Here is a 20,132-nt window from a genome sequence, read left to right as displayed (position 1 = left end):
ATTTATTTTGACATAGTAATAGCCTGGCGAGTCAAAGGTGAAGAGTCTGCGCTTGCACGCGGTGCAGCGCTATGTTGTTTTGTTTGTTTTGCGTACGTTCTCTAGGGCCCGGGATCCAGCAATTCGTCACACGAAGCTCGTCACCAGTACACCACATGTTCTAACAGCGTCCGTCCTGGTCAGCGAATTGAGTTCACTGGCCGTTCCGAACTTCCGGGGCGAGGAGAAGCTGTTGGATACGGACCCATTTCCTGGCATCATTCAAGTTCCCCGACAACATCCAATCACCATCGCATTCCAATTGTGGTGCGCCGGGGCGCGTCTACCACGTTACCGAGCCCGTCATACAGGTTGGCGACCCCCACCTCATGCGCCGCACGTCCAGCTATTGTCTCCCCCCTGCTTGACTCTTCCCGAAAGGGCAACGGGAGGCTGGCACGGTTCCAGGTAGTTGATCTTCGTCCCGAGCAAAGCTGTTTTGCGGCTCTGGAAGGTCGTTTGAGGACAACCCGTGTCCTCCAGCTCAGCGCTTCCAGGCGAGGAGGCGACGCCGGAGGCAAGTCAACCCTCGGACAATGGTAGGAGCGTCCCCATTGGCCGAATGTGACGGCACTTTCACGGGCGCATACCATTGGAGGAAAATGACGACACCTCAGCTGGATCGACGATTGGCCGATAATGACATGACCCCGAGAGACCGAAGGGGTCAAAAGCGAGAGACAGGGAGAAGAGTTTTTTTCATTCTTCTTGCCACGGGCCGCTGCGTCCGATTTGCTGCCGGCCGTCGATGACTTTATGACTGTTCATTACATTTTGTTATTATCGTAAATAATGTAAATAAACCTTCAGTTCTCAAAATCCTCCTCAACGTCGGCCAACTCCCGCACTCGACGGCCAGATCTAATAGTCCAGACCGTGGCATCAGCGACCTCTCGAAAGCAGCTACATCCCGAAACAGCGACCCGGCGGACGATAAGTTTTTGAAGTACCAGAACAACGACCTTGTGTATTTGCATTGAAGCGACCTCGTGCGCGCCATATTCAAACAGTGCAGGAAAACTGCCCCAGTCGGCCACCAGGTGTTGCGCGCTCTTCTCATGGGTTTGCGAGATAGCACATTGCGAAGAAACCGGCACGCTTGATTAAAAAGAAAACACTTTATTGTTGCAAAGGCTGGGCGTAGTGCATGTTGGGGATCCTAAGTCCAAGGCTTCGCTGGCAGTATGCTTGATAGGCGTTAAATTATTTCTGCCTAGTATAATTGATCGAAATAGGTTGTGGCTTCAGTAGTAGCTTGGGAGAGGGTGTGGGGGGTTAGTGGAAGCAGTGGAGGCGTGGGAAAGGAGTCGGTGGCGTTGCCACAGGACGTGGGAAGTGTTGGTATATCCGTCACTGTGAATGCAGGGAGGGAGTCTGTGCAGAAGCTAGTCAAGATGTTAATACGGGCAGGTTTGACGAGTACGTTGGGTTGGGCTCGCCTAATGAGAACTTCTTGTGTTCTTGTGAGCTCATGGCGCAGGTTGGGATACAACTTTTATGAATACCGGTAGGTGTTAAATTGTGGTAAGGCTTGTCGGGGAATCGTTCGGGTACGCTCGGGGAAAACGAGCAGCCTTCAATGGAGTTTCGAAAGCGAGATGTTTGGCCCTTTTATTTCATGTTCGCTAGTGACCACGAACTCAGATAATTCCCACTGTATTGTGTAAGTAATCATGCAAGTGTATTGCTAAGTGTGTGCAGACACAGTCACGCAGGAGTTTATGGAAGGTTACCATTGAGTCAGTGAAAATAACAGGTTTGTCTGGTGGGGTGCGTGTACGTGCGCTCGCGCAATAACTTGCAATTTTGCGGTGATGGGTTCTGTGGTGATAATACGCTTCGTGGGTATCATTTCAAGGTGTTGGTAAGCAAGATATATAACAAAACCTTTTGCTTGGACCTGAAGCCTTTGAATGGCCACCTTAGAATAACTGAATATGAATCACCATCGAGATCAGCGCGTGTTCCTTCCTTTTGTGCTATATACGATTGTGCGCGCTGAATTCTTCAAGAAAATGAATCAGTACCAACTCACCGAACGCTCCTCTGTACTAGGGTTCTTGGTTATGTTGACTTATAGTTGAAGTACGGCGACCTGTTAGTTAGTTTGGGTTTAGTGGCACAAAGGCAACTAAGGCCATGCTGCGCCAGTCACAAGACAAAATAAAACGGAACGTTAGGGCAGGTAAAGCGTCCTGTGTGGCGTCCTGTGTGGCCGCTAAGCCACCTTGGCTGGTCCAGTGACCCATGTCGTCGTCAGAGAGGTTCGCTGAAGAGCGGCACATAGGTACGCATGGCCACATACCCATTGATCTAAGTTGGTCCGACGGTGGGTTTCGAACCCCGCAGCGAACCCTGCAGCATCAGAACAGCAGCCCGACGCAGTACCCATTCGACCATGGACTACTCAGAGACCTAGGTTTGCAGAAAAAGGGCTAGAGATATAGATACACAGCTAGCCACCGGAAAGTGCGTGAAGTGCCCTAGGAATGTTAATCGCAATCAAACCAAGCGCAGACTCAACTCTACTTGACACTTACGTAATACTTCACATTACAAAAAGACGATTTAACATGACTGGTGACTTTAATGCTATTAGCAATCGATCTGATGGTTAGTGCATATTTGTTGATATGTTTTATATAATGATTATTATGAAAGGTGGAGCATATCCAAAGGCCCAACTTGGCATCAAGGAGGTTTATTGAAGAGTGGCACATACCCACTGGCACATACCCCATGGCACATATACAGTTGGCGTTAGAGGCTCGTTGAAGAGCGGCACCTCACCGGTGGCACATACCCAGGCAGCGGGCCCAGTGGCGCGTGCCCAAGTTGGCGTCAAAGAGGTTTATTGAAGAGCAGCAAATACCCACTGGCACATACCCCGTGGCACATATACAGTTGGCGTCAGAGGCTCGATGAAGAGTGGCACCTCACCGGTGGCACATAACCAGTGGCCCCAGTGACACACACCAAGTGGCACATACCCAAGTTGGTGTCAAAGAAGTTCATTGAAGAATGGTATATACCCAGTGGGACATACCCAAGTTGGCGTCAAAGAGGTTTATTGAAGAGCGCCAAATACCCACTGGCACATACCCCGTGGCACATATACAGTTGGCGTCAGAGGCTCGATGAAGAGTGGCACCTCACCGGTGGCACATAACCAGTGGCCCCAGTGACACACACCAAGTGGCACATACCCAAGTTGGTGTCAAAGAAGTTCATTGAAGAATGGTATATACCCAGTGGGACATACCCAAGTTGCCGTCAAAGAGGTTTATTGAAGAGCGGCAAATACCCACTGGCACATACCCCGTGGCACATATACAGTTGGCGTCAGAGGCTCGATGAAGAGTGGCACATGGCCAGTGGCACATAACCAGTGGCCCCTGTGGCACACACCAAGTGGCACATACCCAAGTTGGTGTCAAAGAAGTTCATTGAAGAATGGTATATACCCAGTGGGACATACCCAAGTTGGCGTCAAAGAGGTTTATTGAAGAGCGGCAAATACCCACTGGCACATACCCCGTGGCACATATACAGTTGGCGTCAGAGGCTCGATGAAGAGTGGCACCTCACCGGTGGCACATAACCAGTGGCCCCAGTGACACACACCAAGTGGCACATACCCAAGTTGGTGTCAAAGAAGTTCATTGAAGAATGGTATATACCCAGTGGGACATACCCAAGTTGGCGTCAAAGAGGTTTATTGAAGAGCGGCAAATACCCACTGGCACATACCCCGTGGCACATATACAGTTGGCGTCAGAGGCTCGATGAAGAGTGGCACATGGCCAGTGGCACATAACCAGTGGCCCCTGTGGCACACACCAAGTGGCACATACCCAAGTTGGTGTCAAAGAAGTTCATTGAAGAATGGTATATACCCAGCGGGACATACCCAAGTTGGCGTCAAAGAGGTTTATTGAAGAGCGGCAAATACCCACTGGCACATACCCCGTGGCACATATACAGTTGGCGTCAGAGGCTCGATGAAGAGTGGCACCTCACCGGTGGCACATAACCAGTGGCCCCAGTGACACACACCAAGTGGCACATACCCAAGTTGGTGTCAAAGAAGTTCATTGAAGAATGGTATATACCCAGTGGGACATACCCAAGTTGGCGTCAAAGAGGTTTATTGAAGAGCGGCAAATACCCACTGGCACATACCCCGTGGCACATATACAGTTGGCGTCAGAGGCTCGATGAAGAGTGGCACCTCACCGGTGGCACATAACCAGTGGCCCCTGTGGCACACACCAAGTGGCACATACCCAAGTTGGTGTCAAAGAAGTTCATTGAAGAATGGTATATACCCAGTGGGACATACCCAAGTTGGCGTCAAAGAGGTTTATTGAAGAGCGGCAAATACCCACTGGCACATACCCCGTGGCACATATACAGTTGGCGTCAGAGGCTCGATGAAGAGTGGCACCTCACCGGTAGCACATAACCAGTGGCCCCAGTGACACACACCAAGTGGCACATACCCAAGTTGGTGTCAAAGAAGTTCATTGAAGAATGGTATATACCCAGTGGGACATACCCAAGTTAGCGTCAAAGAGGTTTATTGAAGAGCGGCAAATACCCACTGGCACATACCCCTTGGCACACATACAGTTGGCGTCAGAGGGTTGTTGAAGAGTGGCACATGGCCAGTGGCACATAACCAGTGGCCCCTGTGGCACACACCAAGTGGCACATACCCAAGTTGGTGTCAAAGAAGTTCACTGAAGAATGGCATATTGTGCGATATAGTCACAAGGCACTGATGGACGAGCAACCACAAAACTAATCGAAGCAGCTGAAAACGTCGAATATTAGGGGCTATAGTACAGTTTCAACCGCACAACGTGCACAATCTCAGATTGCGGTTGTCGATGTCGGGGAGGCTGACTTCCGTCAGGAAGGACTTCGTAGTTCGCGTCACTAATTCGCTGCAACACTCTGTAAGGTCCGAAGTAACGACTGAAAAGCTTCTCAGATAGTCATTTTCGGCGCACGGGAGTCCAGACCCAAACTTGATCACCAGGTTGGAACTCGACATGTCGATGGCGGAGATTGTAACGGTGCGCATCGATGCTCTGTTGTTGCTTTATGTGTACTCGGGCAAGCTGACGGGCTTCTTCCCCTCGTTGTACGAAAAGTTCGGCATCTTGGGCGAGGTCGAGATGATCGATGTTGTCGCACGGCAGCATTGCTTCTAACATAGCCTGCATTTCACGGCCGTAAACGAGGTAAAACGGCGTGAAGCGTGTTGTTTATTGCGTAGCAGTATTATAGGCAAATGTTACGTAAGGGAGTATCTCGTCCCACGTCTTGTGCTGTACGTCTACGTACATAGACAGCACGTCAGTCATCGTTTTGTTCAGTTGTTCGGTCAAGCCGTTTGTCTGTGGATGATAGGCAGTTGTCCTTCGATGGGTCGTGCAGCTGAGTTTAAAAACGTCTTCAATGAGCTGTGCTGTAAAGGCTTTGCCTCGGTCTGTGATGACGTGCGATGGGGCGCCATGCCGTAGGACGATGCTCTGTATGAAAAACTGGGCAACCTCGGAAGCTGTGCCTCGAGGCAGCGCCTTTGTCTCAGCATATCGCGTTAAATAGTCCGTGGCGACGATTATCCACCTGTTGCCAGAAGATGACAATGGAAACGGGCCCAGAAAATCCATGCCGACCTGGTCGAAAGGTTTGCCAGGTGGGTCAATCGGATTCAGCAATCCCGCAGGCTTCACAGCTGGCGACTTTCGGCGCTGGCATTCACGGCAGGCTTGGACGTACCGCTTAACACACTCGGCAAGTCTCGGCCAGTAGTAGGATTTGCGCATTCTATGCCTGCCAAGCATTGAAGCTTCTGTTGTGATCAGTGACAGTATGGACAACTGTATGCCATCAAAAGGTCAAATTTACCAAAGTAAATTACTATCCTTTCCCCAGCAAAGTTCAGAATATCAGATGCATTCTAGAAGCTCTAGAGAATTTGTCTAATTTTGAAACACAATCTATTATTCCTGAGGATGTAGTAAAAGCTGTCGACACCCTGCTCCATGTTTTGAAACAGCAGCTACCAGTGGAAACTCGAAGTGTCCTTAAAGCGCTGAAAGAAGAGCTGGAAATAGTCACAATGAAAATGCCCAGATATTCACCACATTTGATGGTTATCGCTAGTTTTCTCTTTACAATATCGCTCCACGCTTACAAATTCCTGCGACACGCCGGTGTTATTACACTTCCTCACCCTGCAACCATCAGAAAGCTTTTTGATCACGTGAGCTGTCACCGCAAGAAGAGACGGCTGAAAATTTTTTGTCTTACATGAAGAAGCGTGTGAAGTGTCCCCAGCCTTACGAGCGCATACTGGCTTTGATGCTTGATGAAATTCACTTGAAACCATTCTTCGATTATAAGGGTGGCATACTTGTGGAGCTGCCTTTAACTCGTCTGACGATGCCACGACGGCCCATGTTTTTATGGTACAAAGTTTGGTTTCATCTTTCGAGGAGGTCGCTCCCATTCTTCCTGTTAAAACCACTGACGCTGCTATGTTGCATAACGTCTACCTAAAAGTCGTGACTGGTTTGGAGTTGCATGGGTACAAAGTAGTGTGTATTGTTACTGACAACAATGCTATTAAACGAAAGACAATGTCAAGTTCTTGCAGTCCTCCAAACCTGCAGTTTGTGTATCCCCATCCCAGTGACCCGACGAGACCCCTGTTTTACATTGTTGACACAGTCCACCTCTTGAAATGTGCGGAATAATTGGATAAACTAAAAAATCATGGCACCAATTTCTATTACCGGAAGTTTGAGATCACTAGTTATACAAGTGACAGTGATCATATCATGTGAGCTTCGTTTGAAGCACTGCGCAGTCTACACAAACTGGAAGAAGGGTGTTTGCTAAAGTTGTGGGATTCTCATCCGTGCTCTTGGGACAAAGGAACGACAACACAGTAGTGCAAATCATCATAAGGGCATTTATTGCACCTTTCATAAATCAATGTCTGCTAGCCGAGTTGCTATCCCCAAAACATGCCCATGGGCGCGCGACAAATCTAGGAAGTCCGACTCACCGCGACCGGATAGCGACCGAATATGTTCGCTCTATGCTGGATCCCAACGCCTTGTCGTTCGCGCGTACTGTCACGCGAACGGTGGCGCGTTCGAAGGAGGCCACGCAAGACGGTCTCGCAGAAGCATGTATCGGTGCACGCGCAGGACGTTCGTGGCGCTCGCCAAACCGCAACCCAAGAGGAAGCGCCTTCTCCTATTCGCGCCCAAGTAACCCCGTCGGTAGGCGGCGTTAGCAGCGCAACACTCGCGCCATCTCTCGTACCGCGCTTCAACCACACCGACCGCCACGGGCCCCAGGCCACGCGGCGAAACCGCATTGCAGGAGTCGGTAGCTATGCGGGAAAAACAACATATCAGGGGACGCGTGAGAGTCGCGCATCCCCACATCCCCCCAACCTTAAATCACTACATATTCCGGCGAAACATGTCACAAGGTCTAGCATCAACGCGTGCTTAGCGAACAAGGTAGTACATGCAACAGTGGCCGCGCCGAGGGAATGTCCCCCATGCTGTCCATAACATGCGAGCCAACATTGTCCTTGGGGTACACCGCTGGCGTCCACTGGTCACAGCAGCAGCTTGCAGACTCGACGGCACGATTCCAGCCCAGGACTCCGGAAACGGCGACGCAGTAGTGGGCACGAGCAAGCGTCGCTCACACCGACGCGCCCTGCTGGCGAGACCCGCAGTAGCTGTCGGTGACCACCGGCTCTTTTCTCCGCCGCCGAGGGTTGCGAGCTGGATACAGGCGGCCGCCGAAGTCTCTGCGCCGAACCGGCCACAGCATCACCATTGCCCGGGGTGGCTCGATCGTAGTCTGGGGCAGCAGCGCAGACGATGTGCAGGTGACGGCAAACCAGGGCTGACTCCGCTCTCGCTGCGTACACTCAACACATTCGAAAAACACTAAAGTAGTGCAAGGGAGAGGAATTCTGCATGCGCATCGCCCACGTTGTACGATGTTAAACTCGGCTAGCAAAAGATCGGGTAGCTACTCAGATGCTAAGTTCACGTGAACGAAGCTCGCTTCCTTGAGTCGAACGAGTAATTTCAATTCGTGCGAGGCTAACTACAATGAGGGAAGCAAATTGCAACACCTCAACGCCACGGTCCACCAGGTTGTGTCCCTCCACGTGCGACACAGGCAGCTTCGTAAAGCCTTAGGCCTTAAGCGTCGCTAGCCTGATAACAACCGACATCCAAAAAGAAAACACCCAAAAATGGGCGCAAAACAGGCAGCCGCGAGGAGACGTCAACTCTGTTAGGTGGTCCTACCCCGGTCGGTGCACATAGCATTCGAGTTGACGGCGCCTACCGTCCCACACGGCGTCGGAGCGCGCGGTGCTAGGCCGCAATATCAGTCAGCCTGTCGCGGCCACCCGGCTCCCAGAGCCGCGACTTCGTCATAGTCAAAGAGATAGAAGAAATTATTTACATAAGAAATTCGGACCACCCACGAGGCTTCCATGCTCACTCGCTTCAGGCTTGCCAATGCTCCGCGGGCGCTAAGCCTCGCTCACCCAGGATGCAGACCACGTGGCTGTCGTACCGACGAATGTAAAAAAAAAATCATTTACGAAAAGACTTCGCATGTTGACAAGTTCAATCACTACAGCCACCGTCGCCTCGCTCAAGAAAGCGCGCCGCCAACGCTAGCGATCAAAATCCACGCAAGCCCTACGCTTCGGTTCAAACGTCTCGAACGAAGCAAAATTGCTAAAGCTATCGTCCGATGCCCCACGAGGCCCCACGTTGGGCGCCAGATGCGAGATTCTCATCCGTGCTCTTGGGACAAAAGAATGACAACACAGTAGTGCAATCACAAGGGCATTTATTGCACCTTTCATAGATCAATGCCTGCTAGCCGAGTTGCTATACCCAAAACATGCCGATGGGCGCGCGACAAATCTAGGAAGTCCGACTCACCACGACCGGATAGCGACCGAATATGTTCGCCCTATGCTGGATCCCAACGCCTCGTCGTTCGCGCGTACTGTCACGCGAACGGTGGCGCGTTCGAAGGAGGCCACGTGAGACGGTCTCGCAGAAGCATGTATCGGCGCACGCGCGGCATGTCCTCGGCGCTCGCCGACGCGCAACCCAAGAGGAAGAGCCTTCTCATATTCGCGCCCAAGTAACCCCGCCGGTAGGCGGCGTTAGCAGCGTAACACTTGCGCCATCTCGTACTGCTCTTCAACCACACCGACCGCCGCGGGCCCCAGGCCACGCGGCGAAGCCGCATTGCAGGAGACGGGCGCTATGCGGTAAAAACAACATATCACAGGACGCGCGAGAGTCGCGCATCCCCACAAAGTATGGCCACCAGTTAAACTCAAACGCTTTGAATCCGTCAAAGTTAGAGCGGCAAAATGTGAAGATTGCACTACAAGTATTCAATCAAGTTACTACAGAAGGGCTTCTGGCGCATGCCAATGTCATTGACAGAGCAGCAGAAACTGCGAACTTTATCAACATTATCGTTCGCTGGTGGTCAGGGGTAAATGTGAAAACACTTTCGAAGGGCTTCCAAAAATGTGACCCTTTTCAAGAGCCAGTGAAAGCAATGGAAAATGACGACAGAATCTAATTTCTTGAGAAGTTTGCCGACTGGCTAGACATATGGATTGCACTACGTTTTGACAATGGCGTCTTCACTCGTGAAACGGCTAGTGCCTTGCGTCTTACGTCCTGTGGGCTTATGGAGTTCCCTCGCTACTGCCTTCAGGACCTTAAGATGCGCTACGTGCGTCTGGGAAAAGTTCAGACCGATCCACTCGAGGCGAAGTTCGGTAAATACAGACAACTTACGGGCGGCCAGTACCATGTTTCTATTCGGCAAGTGTACGAGTGTGAGGGAAAAGTTCGTTTGCAAAATTCGCTGCCAGTTCTACCAACTGAACAACTCAGGCTTCCTCAACCGAGCACGCGACAAAAGCAGAACTTTGATAAAGCCTTCAGCATTGAAGCCACAGATACTGACATGGATGCTTTGTATTCAAAAATACCAGTGATCCCATATGTAGCTGGTTATTGTGCTCATGCTGCTTCTAAGGCACTGAATTGTGAAGAATGTAAAAGAAACGTTGTAGTGGCTAGCAAAGTGCAGGAATCCCGTGAAGAAAATAGCCTCATCGACGCTCTTAATAGGAGTGGTCTTTGTTTTCCAGCACCAGTTGTTGTAAATGCTGTGATGTATGCGCATGCAGTAATAGAACAACTTCTATCTAAGGAACACTGCCTTAGGCGATGCTACTAGCGCGACATCAGAAGAAAGAATCCATCGCGACGTCGAAGACGCAGAAGGAGTTCTCATACGAACAAGGGGCAGAACACGAATGATGGAAAACGGCAACAAGCTCCTCAAAAGCCGTGGGACCACAACGACGCAAGCAAGCCACGTCCTCGCTGGCCAACGACTCCACCGCTACCAGAAAACCATTACAAGATTGTTTACAGACCTCAAGCCGGTGTGAAAGTATCAAACTGGAAAGACGGAGTGATAGCAAGAGGATTAGCCTAAGCATCGGAGTCACACCCCAGGAGCTCTACGGCAAAGTGATCATACAGACACAGTGGCAAAAAAAACTTAATTCTGGCAAGCACCGAATAAGAGGACTGTGCACTTAAACTAGCGGAAATAACAAGCATCGAAATAGGACACGCAACATACGAAATCAGACCGTACCTCAAGCCGATTCCGGGCACTCTACGTGGCGTTGTTCACAGAATAGACGAAACCACCACCTACGAGCAGTTAGTAGATCTACTAGCAACAACCAAGTGCAAAATCCTGTACGCTAAAATTCTGGGAAGATCGACGTCGGCAGTGATCACGTTCGAGTGCCCGCACGTGCCGTTCTACGTTAAAGTTGGATGTGTGCTCACCCGCTGCATATCCTACAGAAAGTCAGTCCAGTACTGCAGATCTTGCGGGGAGATATGACACAGACAAGACGTATGCCCTAATCCAAACGATGAACTATGTGACAACTGCGGAGAACACAACGCTGATCAAAACAACCACCAATGCGAGCCGAAATGTAAGCTCTGCGGAATGCCCCATGAAACGGTGAGTAGATCCCATCGAAGGAAGCTGAAACCGACCCCGCCATCGTTAAGAGTCAGGGAGTGGTCAAGATCGAGACAGAGAAGCTTCTGGTACCAGGCCAGCGTAGTAACTACCAACGACAACGAGCACATGATGACCATGTCACCAACGCCACAGTCACCGAATGAGACCGAACTGACAAAAAGATCCAGATCCAAGTCGGGATCGAGATCGAGGGAAAGAGAACAGAGCGTCCCCCGGATAACGGCAACGGGCGTGGAACACGACAACACCCAGCGCAAGGTAAGCTGGGCCAACGTCATCACAGGGTACAATCATACGTTGAGGGAACATAATGGCGTGCAAAACACAAGGCACTCGAGGTACGAAGACAGGATAATGATTCTCCGAAGACAGAACGATGAATTGAAACGAGAAGGAGAAGGAAGCTAGCACAGAAAAACAGCTCGAATACCTCATGCGAGAACTAGAACAACTACGGAGAGAACAGACCCAGCAATCGCAAACACCACTACCGCGGCCTTCATCCCCACCACCATCATCATCCCCAATACGACCAGAGCCAGCAACACTGTCGAACCAAGCGGTGATAACCCAGAACGACCTCAAGACACTTGAAGACCACATCAACGCCAACGTGACCATCATGATGGAAACCACAATGTCCACGGTAACGCAGGTTGTGCAAACCACGATAAAACATGATACAGACTGGGTTCCAATCTCTCAAGAGCGATGGTGATGATGAATCAACATTTATTGGGCCCGAAATAAATCGGTGGTGCACGCAGGCACCAGACGGGGTGGTTCCCTAGTTACAGGACCCATATGTTCCCAGCAGCTCCTGGCCCCTGTCCGTCAATGCGAGCTGAATCGGTAGGGTGGGGCTGGATAACAAGGTCTCCCATCGCTCAAGGGGATTGGGGGTGTTGGTGGAAAGGGGAGGAGGGGTCTTGAGTTCTATGCACTCTGCCAAGATATGCGGCAGGATGCCCTTTTCTCTTTTGCAAAAAGGACAGAGCATATCGTGTTCCGCAGGGTACACGCGGTTCATCATGAACTTCTCCTTCACTTCTTTGATAATGTCTTCCTTTTTCCCCGGGTGGTTGTTTATAAGTTCCTGCACTTTGTTTCGCGGCGTTCTTGTTCTCCTTCTTTGATAGGAGAGACTTGAGTATCGCTCAAGTGCGCTTGGTGCTTAAGGTCCCTTGAAGCTTGTTACATGTTTCGCGCCTGTTCTATCTTTCAAGTTGTTCAGCGTACTCTTGCGTTTCCTTGATCAGCTTGGAGATACGAATTTTCAGTTTCCGGTTGAACTTGTTACGCTGCCAGCGTTTCGCGAGTCCCCTCCCCGCCTCCCACAGGTGGAGTAAGTGGGGGTCGACCACGGGGATGTCTTGCGACAGTTGGATTATCCTCGTATGCCTCTCGGCTCTTTCCACGACTCCTCTGATCCATATTTCTATGTCGTCTATCGTCGCATTAATGGCGCTCTCGTATTTGCGAAAGGCCTGCCAGTCCCTGATCTTGGCTTTTCCGACCTTCATCGTCACTTTGTGGTGCGGGGTGATCGTTTGCACTATATAAATAAATAAATAAATAAATAAATAAATAAATAAATAATGGTCGCTACCAACATTCTCGTCCATGCAGCTCCACTCTTACTGTTTGAGTCCGTGTACGAATGTGAGGTCGGAGCTGGTGTTTCTAGATACACTGTTGCCGATGCGCGTGGGTGTCTGCGGGTCGTTGATTAGCGTGAGGAGGTGTTGTTGGGCTACGTTGTGCACATATGCTTCTTTTTTCTTTGAAGCCGCATATCTCCAGGCCACATGAGGAGCATTAAAATCACCTGCAACTATCAGCCCGTTACCCTTGCTCAGCTTCTTCACTTCTCGCATTAACTTGTCTAGATCCTTTAGGTGGTCCTTTGGCGGGCTGTACACGTTCAATACAAACAGGCTTTGCTGCTGTTTTTTCTCGGGTACGATTTCAACGAGGGTGCGTTCTATGCGGTGTTGGATGTCGTGTCGTTGAGCGCTGATGGCCTTCTTGGTCAGGATTGGTGTCCTCGTCTTACCGTCGGTGACCTGAGTGAGGTAACCAGTGACCTTGAAGTCTTCAGCTTCGGTTTCTTGAAAGGCTATAATATCTGGGTCAAACTGCGTTCAGAATCGTACAAGGTTGCTTCTCTTACTTCGGATAGAATGACAGTTCCATTGCAAATTTTGAGACGTGGGTGTTGCTTGTAGTCATCTTTCTCTTTAGTTAGCCTCGCCATCTTGTTCGCTTATGCCCCGTTCACACTGAGACATTCGGCGTCTGGAGCGGCGCCCAGTTCGGCGGAACCCAGTTCGGCGGCGGCGAGATCCGCCGGAAAAGCCCCTTCCGCGCCGATCGCTCCCGTACCGATTTTTGCGGCAGCTGCCGCCGGATTGCCTCGCCGCCGCGCGGCGCTGACCAATCGGGGAGCGCGAAACAGAACTTCCAAAGATGGCGGCCGAGTCTCACGTCATGTCGCAGTCGTCGCAGTCATCAAAGTCCGCCGCGACATCCACATCCGAAATGCTGATCGAACTGGTGCGCAACCACCCAGTCCTCTACGATAAGCGCCACTTGCAGCACAAAGACAACGTGCAGAAGGACGACTTGTGGCACAACATCGGTCGCGAGATTGGTGGGCGAACCCACCAACGCCGCTGCCGCCGTCTCATCGGCGAATGCTTCGCGCGTCATGCATCGCCAGAAAGGTGCTTGCCAACAGGCCGAGCAGTACTCCCTCTTCTTGCTCGGGGTTCATCGTTGTCTTTCCAAGCAATGGTGGAGACGCGCAACATAAACACACGAACTGGACGCGAGCGGAGACAACTGCTGCGCAATTTCGAGCCGCGCGAACATCCGGGACATCCCGCGCTTGATTGGAGGTTAGCATTTTATGGGGCAGATGGCGCTGTATGTCTTTCCGGCGTAGGGTGCCTCGATGCCTGCCCGCCGCGCCGCCGTTCAGGGTGGTGACAGCCCCGCGGCGCCGCCATATTGGTTTGAAGAAGCGCCTCGCGCGCCCGCCGAGCTATCGTTGCAGAGGGCAGGATTCTCACCAATCGCATCGGAAGCTGAAAATTTCTGGCATGTGTGGAATTATGCTTTCGTGCTGAAATACAGAGCTCATATTCTGTTGTAAAAAAGCACAGTAGTCATGTTGGCAGAGCGCTGCGGTGTTACAAGGAGAGGCGATTGGCGAGTCGGAATGTTAATTGAGTTTTCACTGTCGCAATATTATTTCGTTTGGACGGTGGAAAATTTTTTGACAAAACCGTTTGAGAAATTACACAACGCTTATCTGTTCACGTGTTGGTAGGCTCCCTCGAAACTTTGAAGCACATGTTTCGTTTGCTGCGTTTAACAGCAGTTCACGGCCTTATATCACAGAGTTCCAGCCGTATTTTTATTTCACAGTGATCCTGTACACGATGAGTCTAGATTACACATGAGCTACAATTTTGAGCTTCCAATTAGGGTATTGGTGGCATAATAGCACTCTGCATAAGCATATCTCTAAAGCAAATGCGGAGGTTTAAATGTGTTTTTAATGACAGCGGTCGTTTCATGCACTCAGTGAGGTTTACAGAAAACAGGTAGCTTGCGAAAATGTATATAGACTTTGCAACATAAATTTTATTCAAGGTTAGCACCAGCGACTGTCTTGCTGCCATATCCGTCACATGAATCATCAGGCTGCATCAGCCAACGCAAATAGATGCGTAGCCTCAGCGTTACAAAGCGCTCAAGTAGTCTTTTGTTCAGAGTGGGGCGGTCACTGCAGTGCACCGAAAAAGGAGGTACACATTCTTCCAGGATGCGCCTCAAAGTTTTCATGGGGCTTTTCAATCGGCATATGTCACTTTCCTCAGAAAACTTTTTGAAGGCACTCTCCCAGCTTTCAACGAGGCTCAGTACTCCTCGACTAACGTAAGGTTCCTTCCACCACTCACATATTCCTTCATTTGTACAAGAGCATGGTCCTCTCCTACTTCTTCTGCAGTAAGCGCATTTGTGCACACAGCACAAGAAGTTACAGATGACAGCAGTGGCCTCACCAGAAACCCTGCTAGATGGGCCACAATGTTGCTTTCAATATGAGAAAGAGGCTCAAGATCTTCAAAATCAAAATCATTTACGTCAACTGGGACTTCTTGCTGTACGTGCCTAATTTCCGCAGAAAAAATGTCTACGAGGTACTCACTGTCATCAATGTCATAACTGGTGGATTTTGGCACTTTCAAGAACTGGCTCACGGAAAGAATCTTTATGGCATTTTTCACGTCATATGGACTCGGGACTGGTTTCAGCATTCTTATAACAGAGAATAAGTTCTCCAGGCAGTCCTGTGCAAACCGTCCTGCTAATACAAACTTGTATCCACATTCCTTCAGGAGAAAAATGTGCAGCTGCAAAATAACATTCGTCGACATAACAACACCTGCCTGGCATGGCTTCCATACCTTCTTCACACCAATGCTTAGGCTATTAATGACCTCAACAGTGAGGTTTAGCACTGAAATTGCTTCCCTGTATTTCTCTTCATTCATGAAGCTAAGAGCCACAACTGGGTGGCGAGCTGTCATCAGGGAGTACCACTTTGAGATCAGTTCAAGGAACCACGCAGTTGTCTCAGCTTCAGGTGGTAGTAGCCGCTGCTCGATATAATACCGAATAGCTGCAGGCGATTCTCTAAATAATTGTACAGCTATTCCTACTTTCATTTTTGTAAAGTGCCCAGTGGACACATGCACATGGGTTAAATTAGGTGCAACTTGTAGCTGATCGCTATCTAAGTTCAAAAGAGCCTCAACGTGTTCGACTGTTATTTCAGTTGTCGGTAAGTTGAACCGTGAAACTATCTCGCTACTCAGGTGCATCGGATCTTTCCGAACAAAATGTCCCCTCACGTTCTTCAGCACATGGGCAGGGTCTGGCATAAAATGTAGTGTCTCGTTGCTTATGAAGGGATGCGGCACACTGGACACTGTAACACCGTTGCGAGAGCTGCTTAAGTTCAGTGACCTCCACATCGCGCGGTTGGAGCTTCCCATGTCAGAAGTGACACACCGCACACGAAGGCCAATGTCTGTGCAGAGCTTGATAAGGTGGAATACGAAGTCCTTGAGCACATCTCCACTGACGTAAGCACCTGTGTAATGAAAAGCAATTACTTGTTTCCAACGGGTATTTGTGCCACCCACCATAAAGACAAGCGCATGCTTTGCTGGCTGGTCAGATGAAGGCAATGTTATCATTCCAAGCAGAGTATCGTTGCCACGGTCAAGTTCTATCCCACTCCGGATTTCCATCTCATCAAGAAATAGTATGCAATCTTTTTCAATATCTTTCATTGAAGATATTTTTGTTTGCATTGCAGACAATATTTCATGCAGCACGCCAGGCTTGAAAGACAGATGCTGCAATCTTCTACATAGTGTGCGCCGTGATGGCAGGGGGTAGCCTTGCTCTATGAGGAGGTCATAACCTGTACTTCCACAGGCGAACTTGAGTTGCAGTGCCTTTTTTACTGTGTCGGCACTCCACGTGCGACATGTTCTATCCTGCCTTTCTAGAGCTGTCTTCTGGTCTTCGTTCAGATAGTTCAAGTTGGCAGTCAACATTGTGACCTTTGTTTCCAGCTTGGCTGCTTGCCTCGTAGCAGTCCTCATCTTCTTTTTAGCGACAGACAGACTTTCCTTAAGCTGAGAGTTTTTCTTCTGCATGTCCCGGAGAGCTTTCCGCATTTCGCTTGTTGACAGTGAGTCAACGTCCAGGATGTCACAGTGCTCCTCCTGTTCCTCTTCTTCTGTGCTATCACTGATGCAGAGTTTACCTGTGTCTAGCTCCTGATCGTTGGGAGATGAAGGTCCGGGTGAGGCAATATCTGTCGACTGAAATGATTCGGTAGCTGAAGTTGCAGAATCAGCTAAACTTCGTCGCCTCACAGGAGGTTTCCTGCATTTCGGTTGCGCTGCATGGAGAAATAAAGGCATTCATATACAATACGCATAACGCTTGTAATTGGAAGTAACACAGTGACTCACAAGAAATCATTACTTACGTCTAAAATCAAAGAGAGTCGGAACTGCAGTAGACTTCAGCAGCCGCCGCCCGTCTTGTCTGGCATTTTCGTACTGGTCAGGCTCAAAGTGACGCTAGAAAATGTTAACACGGAAGCAATCTTAGAGACAAGCAGACCACACATGCAAGCACACAGAGTAAGCGGGACAGGCTCTTCATGCAGAGGCACTTATATTCACGAAAGTGTCATATTGACACCACCGAGCTGATCACTGCTAACATTTTGGTTATTTACTGGGATGCTGAAACAAATTCGCATCATCGAACTTTCGGCTTATTCACGTACCGCTATCAGGATAGCAGTGAAGGTGCACTGAGTCGCGACACGTTGCGCGCACAAAGTAGAGCGACATAAGCATGCGCACCTGCAGCTGCAAACAAACAAGACAGAACAGTAGAGGGAAAACTACCGAAGGCACCTAAGTCTCCCTACATAGGCTTTCCAAAAATATATGACTAAATAATGCAGCGTAATCAGCAATTTAATTACAATTAACTAACAGTAATTAATTGAAACCTCTAATGATCGCAGCGTAGTTATACTGGACATAAGCTATCCAACGATATAACACTTGCGGCTGTATACTAAACATAGGCTGCACAGCCACCGCGGACACCTTCTGTACACGTCACGTATGAAGAGGAAATGCTACGCGTTAAACGACGGCCGACCAACTTAGACAACTTCCCTATCAAACTCCGAGGCACAAGCAAGCTTCGATCACATACCTCGCATATCTTAGATGTGTCACTCGCTTTCCACTTCTCCCGCTTCACTTGAGCCTCCCACTTCTTTCTTCTCTCAGGGTCTCGGGGAAACCGAAAAGTCCGCAGTCCTTTTTTCCATGAGCCGGTGCACAGCGGAACGCAGCAACCCGTCATCTTATCTTGTTCACCCACCCACGGGTGAACGATAAGAATACTGTTACACTGCAAGAGCGTGTGCGAAAATGTTTTCAATGTCGGTTGCTCACGAGAGCACGAAAATGCCGCCTCACCAACTCGTCGACCGCATGGGAGACACGAGCAGCGGGCAGCAACGTCGAACCAATATGGCGGCGCGTCTGCCGAACGGCGGCGCGGAGCGGTACAAAGGCTGTCACCACCCTGGAACGGCGGCGCGGCGGGCAGGCATCGAGGCACCCTATTCCGGCGGCGCGGTCCGCAAGCAGTGTGAACTACGCGATTTTCGGCGGCAGGAGAATTCCATTCGCTGTAGACGCCGGATTCCTCAGTGTGAACGTACCATTAGAGTCTACATGATCTTGACTTCTCTCGCAGGGTACTTAGGCTTCTTGCCAGTATTATCTCTTTCTTCTAGCATGTGGATGCGTTGACTGAAACTTCCTACCGATTGTGTCATTTTGGTCAAATTTAGTGCCTGAATCTGGTTCTCCATTCACTCACCAAGCAACAACAGACGATCCTGCGTCGAGCGCAGGCGGTGTCGATTGCGCATCCCGTACTCATCGGTATGGCGTAGAACATAACTGTAAATTCGCACTTTGACGAGTATCAAAGCAACCCAAATATAGAACTGGATCGGCCCATTCACAGAAGAAGAAATCGAGAGGGCCTTGAGCAAGCTCGCGCACAACACGGCGCCGGGGTACGACAGAATAAACAACAAGATACTCCGGAACCTTGACGGAGCCTCTGTAGACCTACTCTTAAAATACATCAACGAGTGCTGGGAACACGGTAAAGTACCACCGGAATGGTAACATGCCGAGGTAACCATGATACCTAAACCCAACAAGCCCATCAGCGTGCAGAACCTTCGACCTATATCCCTCACCTCGTGTGCTGGAAAACTCTACGAGCACATGGTGCACAACCGCATGATCGAACATCTCGAAGACAAGGGACACGTCCCAAGCAACATGTTCTGATTTAGAGCTCACCTGTCCACGCGAGACGTGTTACTGCAGATCAAGGAAAAAGTCATCGACAAACTGGACACGCACAGCAAAAGAGCCATCCTCGCACTTGACCTGAAAGGGGCTTTCGAGAACATGTCACATGAAGCCATACTGCAACACCTCAACGTATATAACTGCGGGGAAAATATATATAATTACATCAAAGCTTTTCTGAAAGAACGGACAGCCACAGTGGGGATAGGCAACTTACGCTCTGAGAAATTTGACATAGCGCGAAAGGCTCCGTCATTTCGCCGATGCTATTCAATCTGGCGATGAGCTCGCTACCCAAACAACTGAAGCAAATAGAAGGGATTGGTCACGCAATATATACTGACGGCCACAGCATCTGGACTACGGGAGGGTCGACAGCTAAACAGCAAGACGTTCTGCAAGAAGCGGTGGACACAACGGAAAAGTACCTGGAAGCATGTGGACTGACGTGCGCACCAGAAAAGTCGGAGCTCTTGGTGCTAAGAAAGCGCACAAGAGGCCGACAACCGCAGCAAATACCAGACCCCGAAGTAAAGGTGGGAGGCATCATGATTCCACAGGTTACGACGCTCCGCATCCTCGGACTCCTGATTCAAAAGGATGGGACCGGGGGAGCTGAGTTGGAAAAAATTCAGAGAACAGTGCAACAAATAACCCACCTTATCAAAAGAGTGACGAGCAAAAGTAACGGACCCAAGGGAGAATACTGCAGGAGAATGATAAAAGCGCTGCTCACGAGCATCGTCACGTACGGTACCCCATACGTTGACATGAAGAACAGTCAACGAGACAAAGTAAACGCCTTAGCTCATCAGAAAATCCTACAGAAATGCGTTAGGGCTTTCCCCCTCCACGTCCACAGCGAAACTACTCAAAATGGGAGTCCACAACACGTGGGAA

Source organism: Dermacentor albipictus, chromosome 1 (assembly GCF_038994185.2).
Source record: "Dermacentor albipictus isolate Rhodes 1998 colony chromosome 1, USDA_Dalb.pri_finalv2, whole genome shotgun sequence".
NCBI classification, from domain to species: Eukaryota; Metazoa; Arthropoda; class Arachnida; order Ixodida; family Ixodidae; genus Dermacentor; species Dermacentor albipictus.
This window is presented reverse-complemented; position numbering follows the sequence as displayed.